The following is a 17,968-nucleotide window of genomic DNA, read 5'->3' as shown; positions in this document are numbered from 1 at the left end:
CATGCGTCAAACGCGGCGTCGTGGGTGACGTGGGCGGCGTGCGCGGGGCTAAGCCCCGCGAGCATGCGTCGGGCCATGATGAAGGGGACGGTTCACGCCCTCCTCCCTAAACGGAGGTAGGCGTGGGGGCGTGGTACATTTACTGGACGGGGCCGGTGCGCGGTTTCCGAGGCGCCCACTCCCCGCGATCACGGGGTGGGGCGAGCCCGCCTCATCCGTCGCCTCGGTTCTGCATCCCCGCCACACGGCTCCCATGCGCTTGGGGTCGCGGACGGTGGAAGCGGGAAACTGGGCCGTTGCGAGCAGAGGCAGCGGGTCGGCCCCGACTCCCTGCTCTTCCCGTGCCTTGATTCGCTGAGCGGGGCGGCCGAGCCCCCACCTCGCTCCTTTATAAAGAGCGGGAGAGGAGCACAGAAGCCCGCACTCTCTCATCTCCTCCTTTCTTTAGCTTCTGCTCCCCTTTCTCTCTTTCGCCATGGAGAAAGGGAACCCTGGCCCTTCATCGGTGGCGGCGAGGGTCGCCGCCAGACAGCGCACCCTTCCCTCTCCCGCGCCCATGGTGGCAGAGCCAGCCATAAGGGGAAGAGGGAGGGGGCGAGGTCGTGGACGAGGTCGAGGACGAGGTCGAGGCGCTCGGGGAAGAGGCGGGCGGGGCGGTGCGCCAGCTTCGCCTCCGCCGGCGGTTCCTCTCCCCACGGCGGTCCATATAGGGGACGACCCTTGCGAGTTCTTCGTCAGGCTGCGCCGGGCGCCTCGTCGTCGCCTCTGGCTTCCAGCTCCGTTTGCGAGCGCGATGGAGTTGGACCCGCCCGAGACGCTGAGAGTGCACATGAGGGGCTGTGGGATCAGCGGCACGCGAGTCCGCGTTGTATTCCCAGCCCCTAATGTGATGTATCTTGATCGAGGGTGGAAGACGTTCGCCCATATCCACAGCCTGATGGAGGGGTTTACCCTCCATTTTAAGTTGATGGAGGGCGATCTCCTCTCCGTCAAGGTCTTCGGGTGCTCCGGCACTCGGGAGAAGTGCTGCGTGGACAGCTCCTCCGATAGTGAAGGCTCCCCCTCGAGCGAGAGTGACGAGGAGGAGAGCGACAGCGACGATGAGGGTAGCGGGCGGCGGGATGGCGGGCCCGGCTAGGTGTCGGGCGCCGCTTCGTGCGGCACCGGCGACCCCATCATCCGTGTCGCTGGCTCCTTGAACTCCCCGGGGTCGTCTCCTTGGGCGGCTGGCGTAGGGAGGCTGCGGAAGGGGAAGAGGGCTGGCGACAAGGCCGTCAGGTCGGAGTACGAGGGCGTGGTGCCCTCGACAGCGTGCTGACGTCCTGCCGCCCCGTCTTCGAGCCCCGCTTCTGGCGCCGCCATCACCGTCCAGCCTTCGGACAGCCCCCGGGATGTTCTCTTGGTGTCTTCTGGCGCCCGTAGCTCGCCTAGGCGCCCCTTTTCCCCTTTTCGCCTCCTTGACCTACCTCCTGAAGAGAGGGACAGGAAAGGGATTACGGGCATCTTATCTTTTTAATTTGTAAGCCCTCGGGCCTTAGCTGCATCTAAAACTTGTAATCCTCTCTTTCATGTTTTTCATCCTCTATGGACTGTACCTGAGTGGGATGTTTTTTAATGAAAAGGGGATGCTTGCCGGGTTATTTGTCTCGCGGGTTGAACCCACGCCAAGGAGCAAATCCTTGGTATCCCTCGGACAGACATTTCATCTCCCGGCAATAGGCCCTGCCGCCTTCCCACGTCGCTCGACCTTTGACGGAGGCGGGAACGAGGTGGGCGCGGCCTCCTCGTTTCATCCCTTTGCTACCGCGACTACGACCAAACTTGGCCCCGGGAACGAGCCCCAGGGCCTAGAGTTGAGGGAGCACGGCAGTTTTCGGGAAGAAACGCGGTTTCGCATTCCCCAGTCCATAAGAGGATGCATGATGAGGGACGAAAGACTTATCTGATATCGCAGCCCCCGGCAACTCTGGCTTGCCGGGGATGAATCTTGGCACTCGCAGCCCCCAGCAACACTGGCTTGCCGGGGCCCAGGTGCCGGCGCGCCCCTCTTCTCCTTTTCGTCCTCAAGCGGTCTGGCCAGGATATGCGAGCCCTGCGAACGAAGGAAAAGCAAAGGGACGGACACTCGACCTCTAAGCTAGGGGTTAGCCGCTGTTAGGCACTATCAACCCTAACCAAGGACGAGACTCGACCCAGCATGCATGCTATAACCCCGGGGTGCCAGCGCTTCATTTACTTGTGCTCAGGGTCTGCGCCTGGCTTTGTATAAAGGATTACATGCAACAGCGGCAAGACTTGTACAAAAGGGTGGTTGCCGGGCAGGGCCCGACAACCGCGCCTTACGGGTAAAACTTACGAAGATGCTCGATGTTCCAGGAGTTGCTCATCGGAATGTCATCTTCGGTCTCAAGGCGGACAGCGCCGGGCCTAGTGACTCGTTTCACCCGGTAAGGGCCTTCCCACTTCGGCGTCAACTTGTTGGAATTCTTGGCGGACTGAACACGCCAAAGAACAAGGTCGCCTTCCTCGAGACTTCTGGCATTGACTTTGCGGCTATGGTAGCGGCGCAAAGCTTGCTGGTAGCGAGCAGCTCGCACAGCAGCCTGAAGACGATCTTCCTCAAGGAGCAGCGCGTCATCTTGTCGCAGCCGCTCTTGCTCAAGCTCATCTTAAGCGAGCACTCGAGGTAACCTGTATACGAGTTCCGTGGGGATAACTGCTTCCGCTCCATAGACTAGAGCGAAAGGTGGGGTGCGCGGTGGCGAACGGTGCGAGGAGCGGGATATGCTCGGACTTCTAACCATGTTAGAAGGAGCAGTATCCCGTCCAGGCGACCGTGTGTCGCTCGCGCCGGCATGTTGACGCGCATGGTGGTCTTGAGCGCTCCGAGATCCACCAGCTCGATCTTGATCTAGTGAACGCATGGTACCGTGAGTACCATGACGCTGCCGGTCCCGCGCGTCCTGAGATGGGCGCGGTGCATGCACGGACGCCGAGGTCTTGGAGTGCGCCCGGTCATTGTGGGAGCCGGCTACGCCGCCGATGGGTGGCGCAGCCTTGTCCTGTGACCTGGCAGCACCGTGAGTTCCCTCGTCGCCGCGTGTCCTTCCGCCGGCGCCTGCCCCACCAACCGTTTGCTCCGGCGGTGGCTGGCTCGGCGCGGACGGAGCAGCTGCCTCCGAAACTTTCTTCTTCGGCGGCATGTTGATGAAGATGATGAAGATCTAGCTCGCGAGAACGCCGGATCTGGTTCACACAACTTCGACGCCCCCTACCTGGTGCGCCAAAGATGCCGGGGTACTGATCCACCGACACCTATGGGACCGGCGGGCCGGGTCCCTTTCGATTTAGCAGGGGCGGAGATCGTGCAAAGAGCAAATCGAGGCGAAGCACGCGAGCTATTTACCCAGGTTCGGGCCGCACGGATGCGTAAAACCCTACTCCTGCTTTGTGGTTTGTATTGATTTCTAGCTCGGGAGCACGGAGTGCTACAGTACACACCAGCAGCTAGCAAGACCGAGCGTGAGTGTCTGAAATGGCTCCCCCCCCTCCCGTTGCACACGGGCCTCCTTTTATATGCTCAAGGGGTTACCGACAGGTGGCAACAGAGGTCAAGGGCAAAAATGGAAAGGTGCCGTAGTAGGCACAGCTACCTGCTACAGTGTATCATACCCTAACCCTGACGGCAGGGGACAGGGGCATTAAATGCCCGTCTGTGTCGCCTAAACAGTACCGAAAGGGACCGCTAGGGACGCCACCGTTTGCGACGATGGTTATCTTGTCAGCGCCTGCTTGCCACCGCGCACCCCTAGCTGCACGGCCTCCTGCCACGTGTGCTTGGGAAGGTCCCAGAGCGACACGTTGGTGGATGTGCTGGAGCGCGGGTGCGGAGGGGTGGCTTGCCGCGGCAAGCGCCTTGCCGCGGTTGCTGTCTTGTCGCGTCCGGGAGCTTGTCGCTCACCGGGCCTTGCCGGGGCGCGTAGCGCGCCGCGGCAAGTTCCTTGAAATGCCTTGGATGGCCTTCCCGGCAAGCTCCTCTTGCCGGGGTCTCGAGATGCTTTTTGATAGCCTTCCCGGCAAGCTCCTCTTGCCAGGGTCTTGTCTTCTTCCCGACCAGCTGCTCTTGCCGGGGCCTTGGTTTGAGTACTTTGTTCTTGAACGGCTCCAAAGGAACCACGGAGGATCTTGGCGGTCACCCGGCAAGCCTTGCCGCGGGATGCTGCGACTGCCCGTGCACAAGTTCGGGATACTAGGGTACCCCTACTCTAGTACACCGACAGTTGGGTTTTACATTAATGATCTTTGTAGTTGCGGATGCTTGCTAGAGTTCCAATCATAAGTGCATATGATCCAAGAAGAGAAAGTATGTTAGCTTATGCCTCTCCCACATAAAACTTGCTATCGGTCTCGTAAAGTAGTCAATTGATTAGGGACAATTTCGCAACTCCTACCACCACTTTTCCTCACTCGCTATATTTACTTTATTGCTTCTTTATTTAAATTGCCCCTAGTTTATATTTACGTGTTCTTTATATTCTTGCAAGCCTATCCAACAACACCTACAAAGTCCTTCTAGTTTCATACTTGTTCTAGGTAAAGCGAGCGTCAAGCGCGCGTAGAGTTGTATCGGTGGTCGATAGAACTTGAGGGAATATTTCTTCTACCTTTATCTCCTCGTTGGGTTTGACACTCTTAATTATTGAAAGAGGCTACAATTGATCCCCTATACTTGTGGGTTATCAAGACCTTTTTCTAGCGCCGTTGCCAGGGAGTCATAGCATGGGGTGAATATTCTCGTGTGTGCTTGTTTGCTTTATCACTAAGTAATTTTTATTTGTTGTTCTTAGTTGTTTTCTATCTTTAGTTATGGGTAGGAAACGCAAAATACCAAAAAAATTAGTTGTACCTACTCAACCAATGTTTGAATAACCACTCTAAATCTATCACACTCCTGAAGCTTTTTACTTGGATCATCTTCGATCCTTTTGTGCTCGTGCTAAAACCCCCACTAGCTTAGTTGAGGGAAAATCTTTAGATGAGCATGCTTGTTATGTGCGACACTGTATATCTGAAAAAGACAAACTTTTACTGGATCAAATTCATCATTTGCAATGCTATGCTTGGAATTTATGTGAAATATATGATGTTACTTGTTGTTCTGAAAACCCTAAGAAACACCTTCCCTACCAATGTGAGTTTACTGATAATGGAATAGTATCTTCGTATGCTAAGGGTGTTTATAATTACTATGATGTTCAACAAATTGAAGAATTTGTTGCTTTTAAGGGTGCTTATGAAATTGCTTCTTTGATTGAAAAGTATGGTGCTACTCTTTACAAATCTGAAAATTTTGCCATACTTAAATATTGTTATGATAATTATGCTTCTAATGCCTATGTTAAACTGTATATTGAGGACTCCTCCACTGTCCAAGAAGAGACTAATATTTTGCAGGAGTCTATGGAAGAAGAAATTGATGAAACTGTGAGCTCATTGGATGAAAAAGATGATGAGGAGAGCGAAGAACAAAAGGAGGAATATCGGATTAGCTACCTGTGTGCACCTTCTACTGAAAATAACTCTTCAACTCATACATTGTTTAATTTCCCTTCGTTCTTACTGAAGGATGATTGCTATGATGATTGTTATGATCCCGTTGATTCTCTTGAAATATCCCTTTTTGATGATGCTTGTGGCCAAGATGCCAATATGAATTATGCTTATGGAGATGAACTTGCTATATTTCCTTATGTTAAACATGAAATTGTTGCTATTGCACCCACGCATGATAGTCCCATTATCTTTTTGAATTCTCCCGACTACACTATATCGGAGAAGTTTGCACTTATTAAGGATTATATTGATGGGTTGTGTTTTACTACTACACATGATGATTTTGATAGATATAATATGCATGTGATTGCTTCCCCTACTTGCAATTATTATGAGAGATGAACTATATCTCCACCTCTCTATGTTTCCAATATGATAAAATTGCAAGAAACTGCTTATACTATGCATTGGCCTTTACTATGTGTGCATGAATTGTTCTTTTATGACATGCCGATGCATAGGAAGAGAGTTAGACTTCATTGTTTCTTGATATATGTTACTTTGTGCTCACTACTAAATGATAAATCATTGTTAATTAAAATTGGCTTTGATATACCTTGGGATCCGGGTGGATCCATGACTTGAGCATTATATGCCTAGCTTAATGGCTTTAAAGAAAGCGCTGCCAGGGAGACAACCCGGAAGTTTTAGAGAGTCATTCATTTCTGTTGTGTGCTTTCATATAGTTTAAAAACAAAAAAATAAAGAGGGGACCCAAAACTTTTCAAAAAGGAAAGTGAAAGTGAGAAGGACAAGCACTGTTGAAGTGGGGGAGTTCCTTGAACTTTGTTCATGCTTACGGAAACTTTGTGAATCTTAATTACAGAAAAAATTTCATCAAAAATAATTATCCCCTTGTACAATTCCATTGTATTATAAAAATAATGTGACAAGGTTTGCCTTTAGGATGTTTACAATGTTTGTTGGTTCGTATGGTGCTGGACAGAAACTTTGGCTGTAGTGCGCGATTTTACATTTTTTACTGGAACGTCAAACGGTTCTGAAATTTTTTGCACTGTCTTGCTGTACAAATTTTTTATTTTTTCTATTTTTGTAGAAATTTTTAGGTTCCAGAAGTATGGTGAATGTTGATATTACTACAGACTGTCCTGTTTAAGACAGATTCTATTTCTGATGCATACTTTACTTGTTTTGATGAAACTATCAATTTCTGTCAGTGGATTAAGCCATGGAAAAGTTATATTACAGTAGACACAATGCAAAAACAAAATATGAATTGGTTTTCAACAGTACCTAGAGTAGTGATTTGCTTTATTATGCTAACGGATCTTATCGAGTTTTCTGTTGAAGTTTTGTGTGGATGAAGTGTTTGATCGAGGTCTCGATATGAGGAAAAGGAAGAGAGGCAAGAGCTCAAGCTTGGGGATGCCCAAGGAAACCCAAGTAAATATTCAAGGAGACTCAAGCGTCTAATCTTGGGGATGCCCCGGAAGGCATCCCCTCTTTCTTCAACAAGTATCGGTATGTTTTCGGATTCGTTTCGTTCATGCGATATGTGCAAATCTTGGAGCGCCTTTTGCATCTAGTTTTCACTTTTCTTTTATGCACCATGCTAGTATGAGATAGTCCTTGGTTGATCTATAGAATGCTCATTGCACTTCACTTATATCTTTTGAGTATGGCTTTATAGAATGCTTCATGTGCTTCACTTATATCATTTGAAGTTTGGATTGCCTGTTTCTCTTCACATAGAAAACCATCATTTTTAGAATGCTCTTTTGCTTCACTTAAATTTGTTAGAGCGTGGGCATATCTTTTGTAGAAAGAATTAAACTCTCTTGCTTCACTTATATCTATTTAGAGAGATAACAGGAGTTGGTCATTCACATTGTTAGTCATAAAATCCTACATAAACTTGTAGATCGCTGAATATGATATGTTTGATTTCTTGCAATAGTTTTGCAATATAAAGATGGTGATATTAGAGTCATGCCAGTGGGTAGTTGTGAATTGTAGAAATACTTGTGTTGAAGTTTGTGATTCCCGTTGCATGCACGTATGGTGAACCGTTGTGTAACGAAGTTGGAGCATGAGGTATTTATTGATTGTCTTCCTTATGAGTGGCGGTCGGGGACGAGCAATGGTCTTTTACTACCAATCTATCCCCCTAGGAGCATGCGCATAGTACTTTGTTTCAATGACTAATAGATTTTTGCAATAAGTATGTGAGTTTTTTATGACTAATGTTGAGTCCATGGATTATACGCACTCTCACCCTTCCATCATTGCTAGCCTCTTCGGTACCGTGAATTGCCCTTTCTCACCTCGAGAGTTGGTGCAAACTTCACCGGTGCATCCAAACCCCGTGATACGATACGCTCTATCACACATAAGCCTCCTTATATCTTCCTCAAAATAGCCACCATACCTACCTATTATGGCATTTCCACAGCCATTCCGAGATATATTGCCATGCAACTTCCATCATCATCATCATATACATGACTTGAGCATTCATTGTCATATTGCCTTGCATAATCGTAAGATAGCTAGCATGATGTTTTCATGGCTTGTCCGTTTTATGATATCTTTGCTATGCTAGATCACTGCACATCCCGGTACACCGCCGGAGGCATTCATACAGAGTCATATTTTTGTTCTAGTATCGAGTTGTAATATTGAGTTGTAAGAAAATAAAAGTGTGATGGTCATCATTATAGAGCATTGCCCCATAAAAAAAGAGGCCAAAGAAGCCTAAATAAAAAAGGGGGCCAAAGAAGCCCGCCAAAAAAAAGAGAAAAGAAAAAAAGGGGCAATGTTACTATCCTTTACCACACTTGTGCTTCAGAGTAGCACCATGTTCTTCATATAGAGAGTCTCCTATATTGTCACTTTCATATACTAGTGGGAATTTTCATTATAGAACTTGGCTTGTATATTTCAACGATGGGCCTCCTCAAATGCCCTAGGTGTTCATGAGCAAGCAAGTTGGATGCACACCCACTTAGTTTCAGTTTGAGCTTTCATACACTTATAGCTCTGGTGCATTCGTTGCATGGCAATCCCTACTCCTCGCATTGACATCAATTGATGGGCATCTCCATAGCCCGTTGATTAGCCGCGTCGATGTGAGACTTTCTCCCTTTTTATCTTCTCCACACAACCTCCACCATCATATTCTATTCCACCTATAGTGCTATATCCATGGCTCACACTCATGTATTGCGTGAAAGTTGAAAAGGTTTGAGAACATCAAAAGTATGAAACAATTGCTTGGCTTGTCATCGGGGTTGTGCATGATTTGAATATTTTGTGTGATGAAGATGGAGCATAGCCAGACTATATGATTTTGTAGGGATATCTTTCTTTGGCCATGTTGTTTTGAAAAGACATGATTGCCTTATTAGTACGCTCGAAGTATTATTGTTTTTATGTCAAATGATAGACTATTGCCTTGAATCACTCGTGTCTCAATATTCATGCCATGATTAGATTACATGATCAAGATTATGCTAGGTAGCATTCCACATCAAAAATTATCTTTTTATCATTTACCTACTCGAGGACGAGCATGAATTAAGCTTGGGGATGCTGATACATCTCTGTCGTATCTATAATTTTTTATTGTTCCATGCCAATATTATTCAACTTTCATATACTTTTGGCAACTTTTTATACTATTTTTGGGACTAACATATTGATCCAGTGCCCAGTGTCAGTTCCTGTTTGTTGCATGTTTTATGTTTCGCAGAAACCCAATATCAAACGGAGTCCAAACGGGATAAAAATGGACCGAGATTATTTTTGGAATATTTATGATTTTTGGGAAGAAAAATCAACGCGAGACGGTGCCCAAGGGGGCCACGAGGCAGGGGGCGCGCCCCTGACCCTTGTGGGCACCCCGTAAGGCGGTTGATGCTCTTCTTTTGCCGCAAGAAAGCTAATTTTCGGAGAAAAATCTGGGCGAAGGTTTCAATCCAATCGGAGTTACGGATCTCCAGATATATAAGAAACAGTGAAGGGGCAGAAAGAGAGAACGCAGAAACAGAGAGAGACAGAAAGACAGATCCAATCTCGGAGGGGCTCTCGCCCCTCCCATGCCATGGGAGCCAAGGACCAGAGGGGAAACCCTTCTCCCATCTAGGGAGAAGGTCAAGTAAGAAGAAGAAGAAGAAGAAGAAGAAGGGGGGCTCTCTCCCCCTTGCTTCCGGTGGCGCCGGAATGCTGCCGGGGGCCATCATCATCACCGCGATCTTCACCAACACCTCCGCCATCTTCACTAACATCTCCATCACCTTCCCCCATCAATATTCAGCGGTCCACTCTCCCGCAACCTACTGTACCCTCTGCTTGAACATGGTGCTTTATGCTTCATATTATTATCCAATGATGTGTCACCATCCTATGATGTCTGAGTAGATTTTCATTGTCCTACTGGTGATTGATGAATTGTTATGATTGGTTTAATTTGCTTGTGGTTATGTTGCTGTCCTATTGTGCCCTCCGTGTCGCGCAAGCACGAGGGATTCCCGCTGTAGGGTGTTGCAATACGTTCATGATTCACTTATAGTGGGTTGCTTGAGTGACAGAAGCATAAACCCGAGTAAGGGGGTTGTGGCGTATGGGATAAATGGGACTTGATGCTTTAATGCTATGGTTGGCTTTTACCTTAATGATCTTTAGTAGTTGCGGATGCTTGCTAGAGTTTCAGTCATAAGTGCATATGATCCAAGAGGAGAAAGTATATTAGCTTATGCCTCTCCCACATAAAACATGCTATCGGTCTAGTAAAGTAGTCAATTGCTTAGGGACAATTTCGCAACTCCTACCACCACTTTTCCACACTCGCTATATTTACTTTATTACTTCTTTATTTAAATTGCCCCTAGTTTATATTTACGTGTTCTTTATATTCTTGCAAGCCTATCCAACAACACCTACAAAGTCCTTCTAGTTTCATACTTGTTCTAGGTAAAGCGAATGTCAAGCGCGCGTAGAGTTGTATCGGTGGTCAATAGAACATGAGGGAATATTTGTTCTTCCTTTAGCTCCTCGTTGGGTTCGACACTCTTACTTATCGAAAGAGACTACAATTGATCCCCTATACTTGTGGGTTATCAGTTACAAACAACAACGCTCGTAGGTCAAATTCCTGCTATTTGTGCTCATCCCACACATGTACGCCTTTTTCATTCCACAGTTGTAGAAGTTCTTCAACTAATGGCCTTAGGTACACATCAATGTCGTTGCCGGGTTGCTTAGGGCCTTGGATGAGCACTGGCATCATAATGAACTACCACTTCATGCGCAACCAAGGAGGAATGTTATAGATACATAGAGTCACGAGCCAGGTGCTATGATTGTTGCTCTGCTCCCCAAAAGGATTAATGTCATCTGCACTTAAACCAAACCATGCGTTCCTTGCGTCACCTGCAAAGTCCCCCCCCCCCACTTTCTCTTGATTTTTCTCCACTGTGACCCATCAACGGGTGCTCTTAACTTCCCGTATTTCTTACGGTCTTCCTTGTGCCATCGCATCGACTTGGCATGCTCTTTGTTTCTGAACAAATGTTTCAATCGTGGTGTTATAGGAGCATACCACATCACCTTGGCAGGAACCTCTTCCTGGGGCACTCGTCCTCAACATCACCAGGGTCATCTCGTCTGATCTTATACCGCAATGCACCGTCCGGGCATGCATTCAAATTCCCGTACTCACCGCGATAGAGGATGCAGTCATTAGGCATGCATGTATCTTCTGCACCTCCAATAATAGAGGGCATAGAACCTTCTTTGCTTCGTACGTACTGTTGGGTAATTCGTTATCCTTTGGAAGCTTCTTCTTCATTATTTTCAGTAGCAAACCAAATCCCTTGACAGATACACCATTTCCTGCCTTCCATTGCAGCAATTCCAGTGTGGTAGCAAGTTTTGTGTTGTCATCTTCGCAATTTGGGTACAACCCTTTTTTGTGATCCTCTAACATGCGATCAAACTTTAACTTCTCCCTTTAACTTTCGCATTCTCTCTGTGCATCAACAATGACCCGACGAACATCATCATCGGGCACATCTGGTACCTCTTGATCTTCAGCGCCCCTAGTTGCATTATCATCGCATTCAGGGAACATAGGATAGTTGGAATCATCCTCTTCTTCTTCATTGTCTTCCATCATAACCCCTCTTTCTCCGTGCTTGGTCCAAACATTATAGTGTGGCATGAAACCCTTCTCAAGCAGGTGCAAGTGAAGGGTTTTCGAGTTAGAGTAATCCTTCGTATGCCCATAGATAGTACATGGACAATACATAAAACCATTCTGCTTGTTTTCCTCGGCCACCTCGAGAAACTTATGCAGGCCCTCAATGTAGTCGGAGGTGCGTCGATCACCGTACATCCATTGCCGGTTCATCTGCGTGCATTATATAATTAAGTATATAAAAAACCATTACAGAACATCATGAATAGATAAGTGACCAAATTAATACAAGTTCATCATCACATTAAAATCAAAGTATAGTAGTGATCAAATGTTTTACTGAAAAAAAATACATAAAGTTCATACATAATTCTCATAGAACAACATACAACTCTATAGAGCATCTAATTAAAACATACATTGAAACTAACATACAACTATGTAAAACATTTAAATGCAACAAAAAATACGATCATAATCACAACTAAGGTAACAATTGATCCAACAACATAATGATACCAAGCCTGATTATCAATGGCATATTTTCTAATCTTTCTAATCTTCAAGCGCATTGCGCATCCATCTGGATCTTGTGATCATCGACGACATCGACAACATGCAACTCCAATTTCATCTTCTCCTCTTCAATTCTTTTCAATTTTTATTTCAAATAATTGTGTTCTTTTTTAACCAAATTTAACCTCTCGACAAGAGGGTCGGTTGGAATTTCTGGTTCACATAACTCCTAGATAAAAACATCTAAGTCACGTTGGTCGACATAATTGTCATAAACACTAAATGAAACAAATAGTTATAAAAGATAATATACCACATCCGAATCATAGACCGGACGAGAGTCGACGCGGGCTGATACCAAAACCATGGCACTATATAATAACAAACAAAAATAAAGTAAGAAAATTATACAAGTAGCTATCTAAATCATACAAGTAATAATTTTTTTCCTTTTAAAAAGAAGATAAGAACAAGAGGCTCACCACGGTGGTGCTGGCGACGAGATTGGAATGGGTGATCGACAGTTGTGAGGACGAGGACGGGGACGGGACCGCACCCTACACATGTGCAGACTCTAAGAAGTGAATTTGAGCTCAAATTGTGCATCTAAAGCCCACAAACCACTCTACTTCTAAAGCATTTTAAATGAGCTAAACTATCAGTGAGAGATGAAAGGATGAAGTTGATAACCTTTTAGAATACTTGTGTAGTTGATGCACCGTGAAACCTAGACAAATCTGAAGGAAAATGTAGCTTGGAGGTCGAGCTTGAAGAGGAGAAAGCTTAAGTGCAGCTCGGGCATTTCATCGAACACCTCATGTGCATAGGAGGTGAGAGCAGAGCAGCACACACCTCCCACACGCTGGCTGGCCAAAAAACAGAGGAGTGAGTGGGCAGGGGCGATCATATATATAGGCATCTCTTTAGTCCCGGTTGATGGCTAGAACCGGGACAGAAGCAGGGCCGGCCCTAAGGGGGGCAGGGGGGCGGCCGCCCCGGGCCCCCAAGATCAAGGGGGCCCGCCCCAGGTATGCAGTAGGCTATGGCCCAAATCTCTACTCCTAATGTCTGAGTTGGTGAATAGTATCCATGATTTATTTTCGTCTGGTTTATTTTAGTCTCACCTCCCACCACCGTCCCACGTTAATGTTTTCTTCTTCGCACTTAAAACCGAATCGCGTCTGATACTCCTTCCATTTATTCGTGCTTGCTTTGGCAGGTGTTGATTCAATTCAATCATGTAAATATTTGGTAATTAAGAATTCATAAATAATATCATATACATGAGATCACCTTCCAAACAGATCACATCCCCCTCCGATTCATTTCTCCCACCGATCCCATTCAATACTTTCGCTAGGAAAAAACACAACCATCAAAGCTACGCCCTCACGTGATCACGTATCATCATGAGAAAATTCCTTATATTATTTCCCTGTCTGTACTCCTAAAGGAGGAGTACGTTTTTGTTTGGTTTCATTAGCCTCCCCATCGTTCCGTTTCCTCCCTCCCCTCTTGTACGACCCCACCGATTCCTTCCCCATAGAAACCCCTTTTTTTCCTTTCTTTCAATCGTTGTTTTGGATATTCCCGATCTCCTTCCCTGAATCGCTCCCTCTCATTTCCTTATCTCCTTCCCTCAATCCCTCCTGCTCCTCTCCCAATTCTGATTTATTCTTTCCTAACCAGACCCCCTGCCGATATCTTTCTTCTTTTCTAAACCTCAAACCGTATGTCGTTTCTTCCCTCTATGGCAAGAACCCATGTTCCTCGCAAACGATCGCTCGAGCGTCGATGTGAATCACAGATCGAAGGGGCTGGTCCCAAGTAGCGGTGCGAAGCGGATACGAAGGTACATCGGTAATTTCCATCTCACGCACCAGCACCACTGCTGGCCGTTTCCTCCATACTGACAGATCGTCGTGTCGCTATCCTTGTATGTTGTAGCCAGGAGGAGAGGTAGGCACGGTGCCGCTCATGGCTGTGGTGTTGTGCTTGTGGTCGTGGTGAATTGGAGAGAACGGCCTCCTATCCATGCACGTCCATCTACTGCAGGCCTTCCCTCTTCCAGCAACATCCTGTCTCAGTTTGCCGCCGCCATTCATCCGGATGGCCCTGGACATACATACCAGCACCACAACCTTCCTCCTGCTGCTGGGGACGCAGCTATCATCGGTATTATCTGCAGCCCGAACGTACAAGCCGTCGAAGCTGACGTTCCTTTGCACAGGCTGCACAGACAGGGGTGTACAAGTTGTTGCTTCTGTTCATCCACGCGCCAGTGACTCACATACATTGCTAGCTGTGTGCAGGGTATCATTAAGTTCACATGCATTTATCAGATTGTGTAACTAGCTTTTGTTACTGGTCCATCCCTAGGAAGCAATAAGATTACTTCAGTATGCATATATACGTTGCTAGCTACGTGCAGGGTATCTCAAGTTCACAAACATTTATGAGATTGTTTTACTAGCTTTTGTTATTACTTGGCCCTTCAGTATGCAGATTGATCTCAACATTCATAAGAATCTTCAAAAAAATGGAGATGAAAATACTTCAAGTAGTTCTGAGTGGACATCATTTGATAGCATTTTGTTGTAGCATCTACAGAAGACCTTTTCATTTCATTTTACCGAGAAACGCTGGAGGGTTCATGTTTTACTTATCCAGGACATTTTGAAGGTTCCTGATGCATTCTTACAAGAAGCAACAATCCAGAGGTTAGTCAATGTTTGTCGGGATTTTTCATTTCTAAAGGTACACTAGCGACTATTGTACATATAACTAATTGTTTGCTTGCTTTCAAAATCACGTACATCAATATAATCCTCCATGCTAAAAACACTCATTCTAGATTGCGTGAGCTTGTCATACTATTTTTTGTGAAGACAAAAAAATAATTTATACTCCACAACTTGATGCATTGGTGTTGCATCAACATTTCCGGAATTAGCAAGTCAATCTTTTAGGTGTATGTTTTCTAAATTGGTGAACACAGCTGGTGTCTTTAATCAGAAAAAAAATAGCATGATTCTCTAAGCTACATGAATTACTCTTCAGCGGCATTTCATATCAGTGGTGTGTTACTTGCTATACTGCCTATGTGTGTGTACTGAAGTTTTCTTCTTTTGAATATGTAGGTAAGTGAAATGATAAGAGGGTTAATTAATGGTGTTCAATTTTTCCTTCAAGCAAACAGTTTGTACCCAACTGCAATACTATTCAGTATCATCCTGAAACCAAAATCTCAAGGATTCATTCTTTGTGAATTCGAGCCTTGGCAAACCACTCCCATTACAAGGTTCCATAAACATGCTGGATTTGTATGTCGATATTCGAATTAATTGGGCAAAAATAGATATATTTACTTTGATGTTTTTACATATTCAGGTGAATAGCATCCTGTTTTTACTTCAAATAATTAACAAAAAATTAAAGACCATGATTATGTTGTTTATTAAATTCATCTTGCATTATCTTTGATGAAAAGTTTATTATCTGTCAGCAACGATATGTTAATATGGGCAAAGGAAAGTCAAAATATGTTATCTCAAGCTAATATTTTTAAATTAGTGAAGCCCTGTAGTATTTACTGGATTGATCACGGCACTGCTCATATTTTTTGGTACTTTAATATCTGAAATATTTCTTTTAATCATGAGCCGAGGTGATAATGGGTTGCAGGCACACACCCCGTCCTTCTCTTGTTCAAGGTTTGGCGGATGCATTAAGTTTGGAGAGGAAACTAACATGAATGACCAGGGGATCTTTTTCTGACCTTTTTCTCGCTTTCTAATTACTCCTCTCATTTCCTCTGTTCTTCTCAGCCATCTCCTTTTCTATCGCCATATCGATCTCTAAACTCGCTTCATCTTTTTTCTTCCAATTCATCCGATTGTTGTGTTCCAAGCACACATGTCATAAAGCATCACCTCCTGCTTGTTCGAACATGTTTGATGTACTTACACATTAACAAAACTGATCAGTAACATTCATGCCGAATTATTTGGGCTTGGTCCTCTGCTTTTTACTGTTTATTTATTGATGAAGATAGCAGATGTTCATGTTTTTAAATATAGTTACATGTGTTCGTCCAAAAAATATATAGTTACATGTGCTTCCTGTTGGTAGAGATCAAAAAATTAACTCACCGATGCAAGGAAAAAGAGCTCTTTTATAGACACTGCAAGCAGTGGATACATGGTGAGCCTTTCTGAATGTGTTTTATGAAATAAGGCTAATTTAAGGTCCGGTCTTTTGGGTATGCAAACCTTTCTTGAGAATGCTATACTTGCAGGCGAATAACACTCTTATGATAGAATGCCACTTAATTTGTAAGCTTCGATTCATAAAGTATGCAGTAGCACATTAGACAGATGAGCAGTGGCAGCGCTGTTGTAGCACGCATGCTCAATCGCCCGGACCAAGGGGCGGCTCATGCACCGCTCGTTCGCGTACGCCCTCCACCGCCTGCTCGGCTGAGGCCGGAGCACGCCTTTTCCGGTAAACGTGTTACCTGGTCCCTGTCAAAATATTTCTTAGCAGTACAAATATCTATCACATCGCTGAATGTTTTGTTGCAATCGTAGGAAATGCAGGCATATTCTCAATCGCACCGGTTCCTGCACTTGTATGCTTTTGAAATTGCAGAAATAGTGGTGGCCTAATTCACCGCTTCCAGTGAGATTATTTATTATTCGGCTATTAGTTACTAACTCCATGGTTTTGGTTTTCTACGGTTGGGCTTCTATAGCTGAATTCCTGCATGTTAAATATACAATGCTGCAAGGAGCAAGTAATCTTCTATGGAGCACCACCAAATAAAATTCAGAGATTATGTTTGTACACCCTTGTTAAGAGAGATGACAGGGCATACATGGGCCCTTCTCTACTTGGTACTTCAATCAAATGGTGGGAGTCAATTTTATCCAAGAGCTATGTCCGATATGTCGCCTAATTCAGCTGGTCCTGAAATATTCTCTTCTAGCGATCATCTTTTGTTCGAAACCCAATTATCAAAGTTGTTGCTTAAAATTACCCTACAAACTGGCTGGTCATCTTTTGTTTGAAACCCAAGTTGCCGCTTAAAATTCGCCTGAAGTATTCTCTTTTGGCGATCATCTTTTTCTTCAAACCCCATTATCAAAGTTGCTGCTTAAAATCCCCCTACAAACTGGCGTCTACACGACGGCAACAGACAATTTAATTAAACTCCACAAGTGCTCATTTACTTCTAGCTCACATGTTACCAACCAAATCGATAGTATGTACATTATACAACCACATATTCTCAAATTACTGAGTAATTAGAAGATGCCTTGTTTTCAATTGAAAATTGGTTTCCTCAAATTAATAAAGGGATTCCTTGCTGACAAAGGTTTTGAAATACATGCGGTACGCGAATGGAAGTTATCAAGCATGTTGTCTATGCAAAAAACAATTAACAAATACATTTGACTAAATGTGCCAAACTGTTGTGTCGTCCACTTTACAAATTACATGTCGATATGTAGTGGAAGCTTTTGCAAGCCAGTGTCAAAGGTAAGTATATCTTCTGCGATGTTATGTCTCGTTGGCGTGCACTTTGCTAACTGTTATATTTGTGTCGAATATTATGTACGCAAGGGGTTACGTGGAGTTGGAGTTGTAATTGATGTGGTTAGGTACGAGTCGTGTAGGAGT

At 45.2% G+C, this 17,968-nt stretch overlaps 1 pseudogene; it reads right to left on the bottom strand.

The window, feature by feature from the left end:
- Positions 1-13,778, bottom strand: part of LOC125554994 — a 71,263-nt pseudogene extending 57,485 nt beyond the window's left edge.
- Positions 13,779-17,968: the final 4,190 nt, after the last annotated feature.

The sequence above is a fragment of the Triticum urartu genome, chromosome 4 (assembly GCF_003073215.2).
Source record: "Triticum urartu cultivar G1812 chromosome 4, Tu2.1, whole genome shotgun sequence".
NCBI lineage: Eukaryota > Viridiplantae > Streptophyta > Magnoliopsida > Poales > Poaceae > Triticum > Triticum urartu.
The sequence above is the reverse complement of the archived record's forward strand: the minus strand, read 5'-3'. Positions and strand labels throughout refer to the sequence as shown.